General features: G+C 46.2%; 1 pseudogene; it reads left to right on the top strand.

Moving 5' to 3' along the window:
• Positions 1-3309: 3309 nt before the first annotated feature.
• LOC115831798 lies at positions 3310-9940 on the top strand (annotated as a pseudogene).
• Positions 9941-10252: the final 312 nt, after the last annotated feature.

Genomic DNA, 10252 nt, shown 5'->3' with positions numbered 1-10252 from the left:
ATATCAATGATTACACGACATTATCCGAGAAAGTACATTTCAAGGCCATCATATGACAACTGTTCAAAAAGGCCTCCGATATGGAATAGTCCTATTTGTTATCTCAGAAGTATTTTTCTTTGCTGGATTCTTTTGAGCATTCTACCATTCTAGTCTAGCCCCAACTCCAGAATTAGGAGGTCACTGACCTCCAACAGGCATTTCTCCCCTCAACACCCTGGAAGTACCCTCCTGAACACATTTCAATTACTGGAGCCCATCACAGCCTAATAGAAAATAATCAAAAACAAGTAATTCAAGCACTACTTTTCACAATTATCTTAGGCATTTGCTTCACCCTCCTACAAGTCTCAGAATACTTAGAGGCTCCCTTTGTTATTTCTGATGGAATTTATGGCCCAACATTTTTTATAGCTACAGGCTTTTATGGACTTCACGTCATTATTGGATCAACATTCCTTACTATCTGCCTTCTCCACCAATTAAAATACCACTTTATCTAGCCACCATTTTGGCTTTGAAGCCACCGCCTGATATTGACACTTTGTAGATGTACTATGACTATGCTTGTATATTTCTATCTACTGATGAGGGTCTTACTCTTTTAATATAAACAGTACCATTGACTTCCAATCAGTTAGTTTCGATGGTATCTGAAGAAGAGTAATTAACCTAACGCTAGCCCTAGTAATCAACATCCTACTAGCCCTGTCACTTATAGCTATTACATTCTGACTCCCACAACTTAATATTTATACAGAAAAATCCAGCCCCTAGGAATGCGGATTTGACTCGTTATCCTCCACCCGCCTTCCTTTCTCCATAAAATCATTTCTTTTTTTTTTTCTTTTTTTTTTTTGAGATGGAGTCTCACTCTATCACCCAGGCTGGAGTGCAGTGGCGCAATCTCGGCTCACTGCAAGCTCCGCCTCCCGGGTTCATGCCATTCTCCTGCCTCAGCCTCCCGAGTAGCTGGGACTACAGGCACCCACCACCACGCCCAGCTAATTTTTTGTATTTTTTAGTAGAGACGGGGTTTCACCGTGGTCTCGATCTCCTGCCCTCATGATCCACCTGCCTCAGCCTCCCAAAGTGCTGGGATTACAAGCGTGAGCCACCACGCCCGGCCTAAAATCATTTCTAGTAGCCATCACATTCCTCCTATTTGACTTAGAAATCGCCCTACTACTACCCTTACCATGAGCCCTTCAAACAAGTAACCTGACACTAATAATTAGTACATCCCTTATGCTAGTTATCATTTTAATCCTAGGGTTAACTTATGAATGAACTCAAAAAGGATTAGACTGAACTGAATCGGTAACTAGTTTAAGCCAAAATAAATGATTTTGACTCATTAGTTATGATAGAACATGTTTACCAAATGCCCCCTATTTACATAAATATTATATTCACATATACCATATCACTTCTGGGGGTATTAATCTATCAATCCCACCTAATATCAGCAGTTCTTCTACTCCTTTCTCTCCCAGTCCTAGCTGCCAGCATTATTATATATAAATACTACTTTTTTCCTACTATGCCTAGAAGGAATAATATTATCATTATTCATCGTAAATACCCTTATAACTTTAAATATACATTTTACCCTAGCAACCGTAGTACCCATCACCCTACTAGTATTTGCTGCCTGCAAAACCGCAGTGGGCCTTGCCTTACTAGTTTCAATTTCCAACACATATGGCTTAGACTATGTGCATAACCTAAATTTACTTCAATGCTAAAAAGTATCATTCTAATAATCATACTGCTACCAATAACATGACTCTCTAAAAATCCTATACTCTGAATTAATATAACCAATCACAGCCTAATTATCAGCTTTATTGCCCTATTATTCTTTAATCAATTCAACGACAATCTATTCAACTTCTCATCAACTTTCTCCTCTGATCCCCTAACATCACACCTTCTAATCTTAACAGCCTGGCCATTACCTCTTATAATTATAGCAAGCCAGTATCACCTCTCCAGTGAATCACTCCCATGGAAAAACCTCTGTATTTCCATATTGATCTCCCTACAGGTTTTTCTATTACAGCATTTGCAGCCACAGAACTAATCATATTTTATATTCTCTTTGAAACTACACTTATCCCCACCTTAATTATTATTACCCGCTGGGGCAACCAGAACGCCTCAATGCAAGCACATATTTCTTACTTTATACACTAGTAGGATCTCTCCCCCTACTTATTATACTTACTTACACCCAAAATATCCTAGGCTTACTGAGCATAATAACATTTGATACCCAAGAACTATTAATTTCCTGATCCAACAACCTTATATGGTGTGTATAATGGCTTTTATGGTAAAAATACCCCTATACGGACTTCACCTATGACTTCCTAAAGCCCATGTAGAAACCCCTATTGCTGGCTCAATAGTACCTGCAGCAGGACTCCTAAAACTAGGCGGCTGCGGCCTAATACAACTCAACCCTTATCCTCAGCCCCCTGACAGAATATATAGTCTATCCCTTCCTCATGTTATCCTTATGAGGTATAGTTATGACAAGCTCTATCTGTCTATGACAAACTGAGCTAAAGTCACTTATTGCATATTCCTCCGTAAGCCATATGGCACTTGTTATTATGGCCATCCTTATTCCAATCCCCTGAAGCTTTACCGGTGCAATTATCCTCATAATTGCCCACGGACTTACTTCGTCCCTACTTTTCTGCCTAGCAAATTCAAACTACAAGTGAATCCACAGTCGAATCATATTACTCTCTCAAGGGCTTCAAACATTATTTCCACTAATAGCCTTTTGATGGCTTTTAGCAAATCTTACTAACCCTGCCTTACCCCCCTCCACTAATCTAATAGGAGAACTCCTCGTAATAGTGGCTTCATTCTCCTGATCAAATATTACCATTATGTTTATAGGACGTAATATATTAATCACAGCCCTTTATTTCCTTCACATGCTTGTCACAACACAACGACGAACACTTACTTATTATATTAACAGTATTAAGCCCTCCTTTACATGAGAAACTGTATTAATATTTATACACCTTTCACCATTCTCCTATTATCTCTAAACCCTAAAATTATTATACAGTCTATACCCTACAAATACAGTTTAATCAAAACGTTAGATTGTGGATCTAATAATAGAAGTCTGCTGCTTCTTATTTACCAAGAAAGTGTGCAAGAACTGCTAACTCATGCCCCCATGCCTAACAGCATGGCTTTCTCAACTTTTAGAGGATAAGAGCTGTTGGTCCTAGGAACCAAAAATATTGGTGCAACTCCAAATAAAAGTAATAATCATGTATTACCATAATAACCTTAATCTCCTTAACCTTACCAATTGTTATTACCTTCATCAACCCTTACAAGAAGAACTCGTACCCATCTTACGTAAAAATAGCTATCACATGCACCTTCACCATTAGCCTCATTCCCACAACAATGTTTATATATACAGACCAATGGCCCATCATCTCAAACTGATATTGAATAACAATCCAAACCCTTAAACTCTCATTAAGCTTCAAACTAGACTACTTCTCCATAATGTTTATTCCAGTAGCACTATTTGTCACCTGATTATAGAATTATCAATATGATATATAAAGTCAGATCCTACTATTAATCAGTTTTTCAAATATTTACTTATTTTCCACACCACAATATTAATTCTAGTTACCGCCAACAACTTTTTCAACTTTTTATTGGATGAGAAGGTGTAGGAATTGTGTCTTTTCTACTAACTGGCTGATGACATGGCTGAGCAGATGCTAATACAGCAGCCCTTCAAGCGATCCTACATAATCGCATTGGCGATATTGGCTTCCTTTTAGCTATAGCATGATTCCTCACATCCTCCAATACATGAGAGACTCAACAAATATTTATCCTAAATCCTACCCCCGATCTTCCATTAATTGGCCTTCTCTTAGCAGCAGCAGGAAAAACAGCCCAACTTGGCCTCCACTCCTGACTTCCTTCCGCCATGGAAGGCCCGGCCCCTGTCTCAGCCCTACTCCACTCTAGCACTATAGCTGTGGCAGGGGTTTTCCTACTTATTCATTTCTACCCCTTCATAGAAAATAATGTGTTAATCCAAACCCTTACACTATGTCTAGGAGCTATTACCACTTAATTTATGGCAATCTGTGCTTTAACACAAAATGATATTGAAAAAATCGTAGCATTCTCCACCTCAAGTCAACTAGGCCTTAGAATAACCACAACTGGCATTAATCAACCACACCCAGCATTCCAACACATCTGCACCCACGCCTTTTTCAAAGCTATATTATTTATGTGTTCAGGATCCATCATCCACAGCCTCAATGATGAACAAGACATCTGAAAAATAGGACTATTGAAGACTTTACCCCTTACTTTCTCCTCCCTTCTTATTGTCAGCCTAGCACTTACGGGTATGCCCTTCCTCACAGGCTTTTACTCTAAAGATCTCATCATCGAAACCACAAACACGTCATATACCAATGCCTGAGCCCTCTCTATTACTTTCATTGCCACTTCCCTAACAAGTGTCTACAGTATCCAAATTATTTTCTTTGCCCTAATAGGACAACCCCACTTCCCAACCCTAATCAACATTAATGAAAATAATCCTTCCCTAATAAATCCAATTAAACACCTTATAGTTGGCAGCATCTTCGCTGGGTTTCTCCTCACCAATAGCATTGCCCCTGCTTCATCCCCCCAAACAACAATAGCACCTCATCTAAAACTTGCAGCCCTAGGCGTAACCATCCTAGGGCTTCTACTGGCTATAGAACTGAGTTCTATGACTAATAATCTTAAAATAAAACACCCATTACAAATATTCAACTTTTCTAACATATTAGGATTTTACTCAATCACAATTCACCGTATAACCCCTCACTCAAGCCTATCTACAAGCCAAAACCTGGCATCACTTCTATTAGATCTAATTTGACTAGAAAAGTCCATACCAAAAACAATTTCACAAACCCAAATCACAGCCTCCGTTACTATAACTACTCAGAAAGGCCTGATTGAATCTTATTTCCTCTTTTTTTATTCCATCTTTTTTGACTTTACTCTTAAGTATTTAATCTGTTGCCTTGAGTAATTTCAATTACAACATCAACACCAGCCAACAATGTTCAACCAGCAACCACCAGCAATCAACACCCATAATTATAGAAAGCACCTGCACCCACAGAATCCTCACAAACCAACCCTGGCCCCTCACCCTCAAAAATTATTCAACTTCCCGTACTATTAAAATTAACTACAACCACCAGCCCATCATACTCAGCCATTCATCAACTTAACACCAACTCTATTGCTAAACCCGATAATAAAGTTCCTAAAACCACAATGCTTGATCCTCACTCCTCTGGATATTCCTCAATAGCCATCACCACAGTATAGCCAAAAACAACCATCATCCCCCACAAGTAAATCAAAAAGACTATTAATCCCATAAAAGCCCCACTATAATTTAGTACAATAATGCAACCCACAGCACCACTAATAATTAACCCTAAGACCCCATAAATAGGAGGTTTAGAAGAAAAACCTACAAATCCCATAACCAAAAGAACACTTAATAAGAACAAAGCATATGTCATTATTCCCACATGGACTATAACCATGACTAATGATAAGAAAAACCATTGTTATATTTCAACTATAAGAACACTAATGACCATAATATGTAAAACAAATTCACTAATAAAAATCATTAATTATTCACTCATTGACCTCCCCACTCCATCTCATATCTCTATATGATGAAACTTGGGCTGACTTCTTGGCACCTGTTTAATCCTTCAGCTCATCACAGGTTTATATCTGACCATACATTACAGACCAGATACCCCAATTTCTTTCTCTTCAGTTGCCTATATTAACCGAGATGTGAACTACAGCTGAATTATCCGCTTTTTTCAAGCTAACGGTACTTCGACATTCTTCATCTGCCTCTTCCTACATGTCGGCCGAGGCTTATATTATGGCTCATTCACATATTTAGAACCCTGAAATACTGGCATTATTCTCTTGCTTGCAACCACAGCAACAGCATTTACAGGCTATGCACTTCCATGAGGCCAAATATCATTCTAAGGTGCTACAGTAATCACAGAACTAATGTCAGCTACTCCATATGTCAGGACTGACCTTGTCCAGTGAATCTGAGGTGGATTTTCAGTTGACAAAGCCACTCTTACACGATTCTTCACCTTCCATTTCATCTTACGTTTCATCATTATAGCACTAACAATTCTCCACCTTCTATTCCTTCACGAAACAGGGTCTAATAACCCCTCAGGAATCTCATCACACTCCGATAAAAGAGACCCTCTTCCTAGGGAGGCGGTGTGGGGGATTGGTCAGAGTGGTGGGAAAAACTATAGGGAAAGGACACAAACCTTCTGAAAGGTCGGAAGGTTCTACAGAGCCCCAGGAGGAGAAGAGCCGAAGGCAGCTGTTCTATAACCCTGAGGTACAGGGCAAGGAGTAGCTACAAGGGAGTGTGGGGGAATTTTTCTTAAACAAGATTGTTCACTTACATCAACCAGGAACTGACCTTTGATCATCCGTGCACCTGATGTTCCCTGAAAGGGGAACAATAAATGTTAACTACCTACAGGTTGTGTTGGCTCCAGGTTTTCACCATTGTGCCTGCACTGAATAAAAGCAAGCAGCTCCAGCTTCTCATGGCTGCTCCCTGGCCACTGGAGCCATGCAGTCACCTAGCTGCTCTTACACAGCATACCTGTGTCTGAGTACTAATTTCATCCATCAGCCAGGGTCTGTGGGACAGATCTGGCAAGGTAGCAGGCACTGTCTGTACAGAGGGAGAGGGTGGCGTCTGCCTGTGGTAGTCTGTGTTGAGCGGGCTTAAGGGGCTGTGACCTTGATCCTTGTTCTCTCTTTGGATCAGGGTCTTGGTTTTCCTGGAGACCCTGACTCCCCTGGAGAAGGTGACTCGGGTGTCTTAGGGAGGGGGAAGGGGAAAAGAGGGTGGGGCTTCTATGAGGAGCCTCCAGGTGGCTAATGGGCTTGGGTACTGGGAAGCTGGAGATATGGTAGGACAGGCAGGGGGATGGGAGGATTGGCAGTTTTAGGGGTGATGTCAGCCAGGTTGGGGCCTCCTCTGGCCTTGCTTCACCCCTGCAGGGCCAGGACAATGCTAAGGGTGACTGTGGCAAGGGTGGCGAACCAGGACAATCTGTGAATGACCAGTGACCCCACCACCCCCACTGAGACCCAGCCTTCAGCCCCTTAGCCCTCTTCTATACCCCACTCCTGAGAGGTCCCTTGGCTGGAGGCCAAACACGCACCCATCCCAATTCTTCTCTTCCTAGGCATTCCCTGGTCCCGCTGGGGAGAATAGACCCCCTGGGCGACTAGTCAAGTGGGTGAGTGAGGTGGGCTCTGGGACCTTGGGAGGCAGTCCCTGGGCCATGTGGTAGAGATTGGGCAATTGCTGGTGGGGCGGGCAGGGAGATGCCTGGTATCTGTGCTGTCCCTGATGTGTGCATGGCGGGGGGGGCATGAGCACATGGGTTTATGAGTCTGTGACGTCCTGGGTATGTTTTCCTGAGGTTTGGTGAACATGTTCTCAACAGCGGTGGTCATGTTTACTGACCAATCAATGGACACTGGAGGAGGGATGGGCCAGCTTTTCTGCTGGGCCAGAGGTTAACCTGGGGTGCACGACTGGCTCTTCCCCAAATGCACAGACGCCTCTGCATTTTCACAACAGGACCTCTGCATCTGTGTGTGTGTGCCATGTGTGTGCAGTGTGTGCAATGTGTCTATAGTATGTGCATGTGTGCAGTGTGTGTGTGTGTGTGTGTGTAGCACAGGAAGGGGAAGAGTGGCGCCTGGCTGCCCAGGCCTCGTATTCTCTCCCTTACCGTCCCATTTTCAGGGTCCCTCTGGCAGGCCTGGTCCCCAGGGCCAATGAGGAGTAAAGCCCAGGTGAAAGAGAGGCTGCCCCTGGGTGCTGGAGCCTCCCCTCTGCCTTGCTGTCCCTCAGGTGCCTCTGTCTCCAGATGTCTATCCACCCCCATCCATGTATCCCATGTTGACTCCTTCTGGGGACAGGGGTTTCCTACATTTATTGCTGCCCTGGGGCTCCCAGGCTTCGGGCCCTCCTCCCTGCCTCACCCCTTCCACCTTGAACTCCTGCTCCAATTCACATCCCCTCCGCTGCCTTTCAGGACACACTCCTTGTGTGCGTTACAGGGCCTCCAGGCGCTGTGGGTGCCTTGGGTCCCACAGGCCCAGCTGGTGCTGATGGTCTGAGGGGCTCTGGGGCTCAGTGTGAGTCACTGCAGGCAAAGGCTGGGCTTGGGGAGGAGGGTGAAAAGCCCGGGGAGGAGTGCAATGTGGGGTGCTCCTCCCCATCCCTGGGGTCCCCTCAAACCTGCAGGGTCAGTCAGCAAGGCCCACCTGGAGCCACAGGCCAGGCTGGGCCTTCCAGTCCTGTGGTGAGTGACTGGGATGGGGCTGGTGAGGGGTGAGGGTGGGCGCCCTGGGGCAGCCAGCTAAGGCCCTGCAGGAAGTGGGAGGTGATGGGAGAACCGAGTTTCCGCCTCTCTCTGGAGAGAGGGACTTCCTGTCTCCCCAAAGGGACCCCCAGGGCTTCCTGGCTTTGGGAACGATGCTGGAGCCGAGGAAGAGAAGGTGAGTGACAGACACATGGCCAGGTGTGTCTCCCATCACCCTCAGCCCTGAAGCCTGTGGGACTCTGAGGGGCTGCTCTGCTCCAGGCCCCCAGTCGCCAGGCCCCCGGGGTCCCTGCTCAGTGAGGACCACCCACAGACCCTGTGCCCAGGGCATTCTCTGTGTCTTGGCCTTTCTCCCCCATCCACGTGACTCCTCCTGTGTTCCCCGACCACCTGCTCCCTTCTCTAGGGGCCACTCAGGTCTCACTGGACTGATTGGGCCCCCCGGGGGAGCAGGGAGAGAATGGGGATCAGGGTCTTCCTGGCCCTCAGGGCTCCCCTGGACAGAACGGGAGAGGTGAGTGGAGGGCCTGGTCTTGGAGGGTTGGGGGAGGGGTGGGAAGTGCGAGGATGGGGTTAAAACTCATCTGTGGGTGAGGGAGCAGATGCTCCGGAATTTGGGGGGAGGAGGGCCCAGTTGAGCCAGGTCCTTCCCTAGGGTACCCCAGGAGCATCCACCCCACTGGTCCTGGAGACTCCCTGGCCTCCCCGTGAGCACCGCCTCTGTTCCTCCACTAAATCCTGAACCCCACTGTTCCCTCCCTTGACTTCCAGTGTAACATGCCAAGTCCTCGGGGTCCCCATTTGTCCTCATACCTCCAGTGCTTCCTCCCTACACTTCCAGAGCGCCAATGTCCCTGGATTTCCTCAGGCCTGCTCATCCTGTGTAGGAACTCGAGGCTGCTGTGGCCTTGGGATCTGGCCTTTGCACTCCTGAATCCTGTCTTTCCCCTGCCGTGACCGGCTCTTTCTTGTTCCTTGTGTCACAGGGACACTGACTCAAAAGGAGTCAAAGGAGCTGCAGTGAGTGACCCCTGTTGGACTAGACACTGTCTCTTCAGGGAAAACAGACTCCCCCAGGGAGCCCCTGATTCCCAACCAGGAGACTGACTTCACCCTTCTGTGACCTTGATCCCATGTGTGACATCTTGACCTCTCCATGACCTCATTTGTCCTCGCCCGACAGGAGAGGACCACGACCCCAACCAGGGCTGTGCTTGGGAGCCTTCTGGATTTTCTGCAACTTGGCAGCAACAGGGGAAGCTTGTGGGACCCTCGGGATGATGCCACAGAGGTGCGAGCTGGTCTCTGGCTGCCCCTCCCTGCCCATAGTGCACCTCCTCCGGACCCAGTGGTTTGGTGGTCGTGGAAATGGAGAGAAGCCTTTGAGAATTCATACTGGAGAAAGGATAGACAGGACTCAGTCATGGGCCGTTTAGGACACTGGGAGATACAGGATGAAGAAACTCTCCCAGATTCCCAGACTAATTCACAAATTAAAATACAGGCTCCAGCTCTGGCACTGTGGCTCATGCCTGGAATCCACATGCTTTGGGAAGCTGAGGCAGGAGGACAGCTTGAGGCCAGAGTTGGAGGCCAGCCTGGGGACACAGCCAGGAAAAGAAAGTGGCTGCCAGAAGGTGCCGACCGCCGGGCCCCAGGCACCCAGGAGGGATCCGCGGGGAGGGACCCGCAGACCGAGGAAGGCATGCAGCTGCCCCACAGATGGCCCAGCCTCTTCCTGGCCCCCT

Source organism: Nomascus leucogenys, chromosome 20 (genome assembly GCF_006542625.1).
Source record: "Nomascus leucogenys isolate Asia chromosome 20, Asia_NLE_v1, whole genome shotgun sequence".
NCBI lineage: Eukaryota > Metazoa > Chordata > Mammalia > Primates > Hylobatidae > Nomascus > Nomascus leucogenys.
This window is presented reverse-complemented; position numbering and strand designations above follow the sequence as displayed.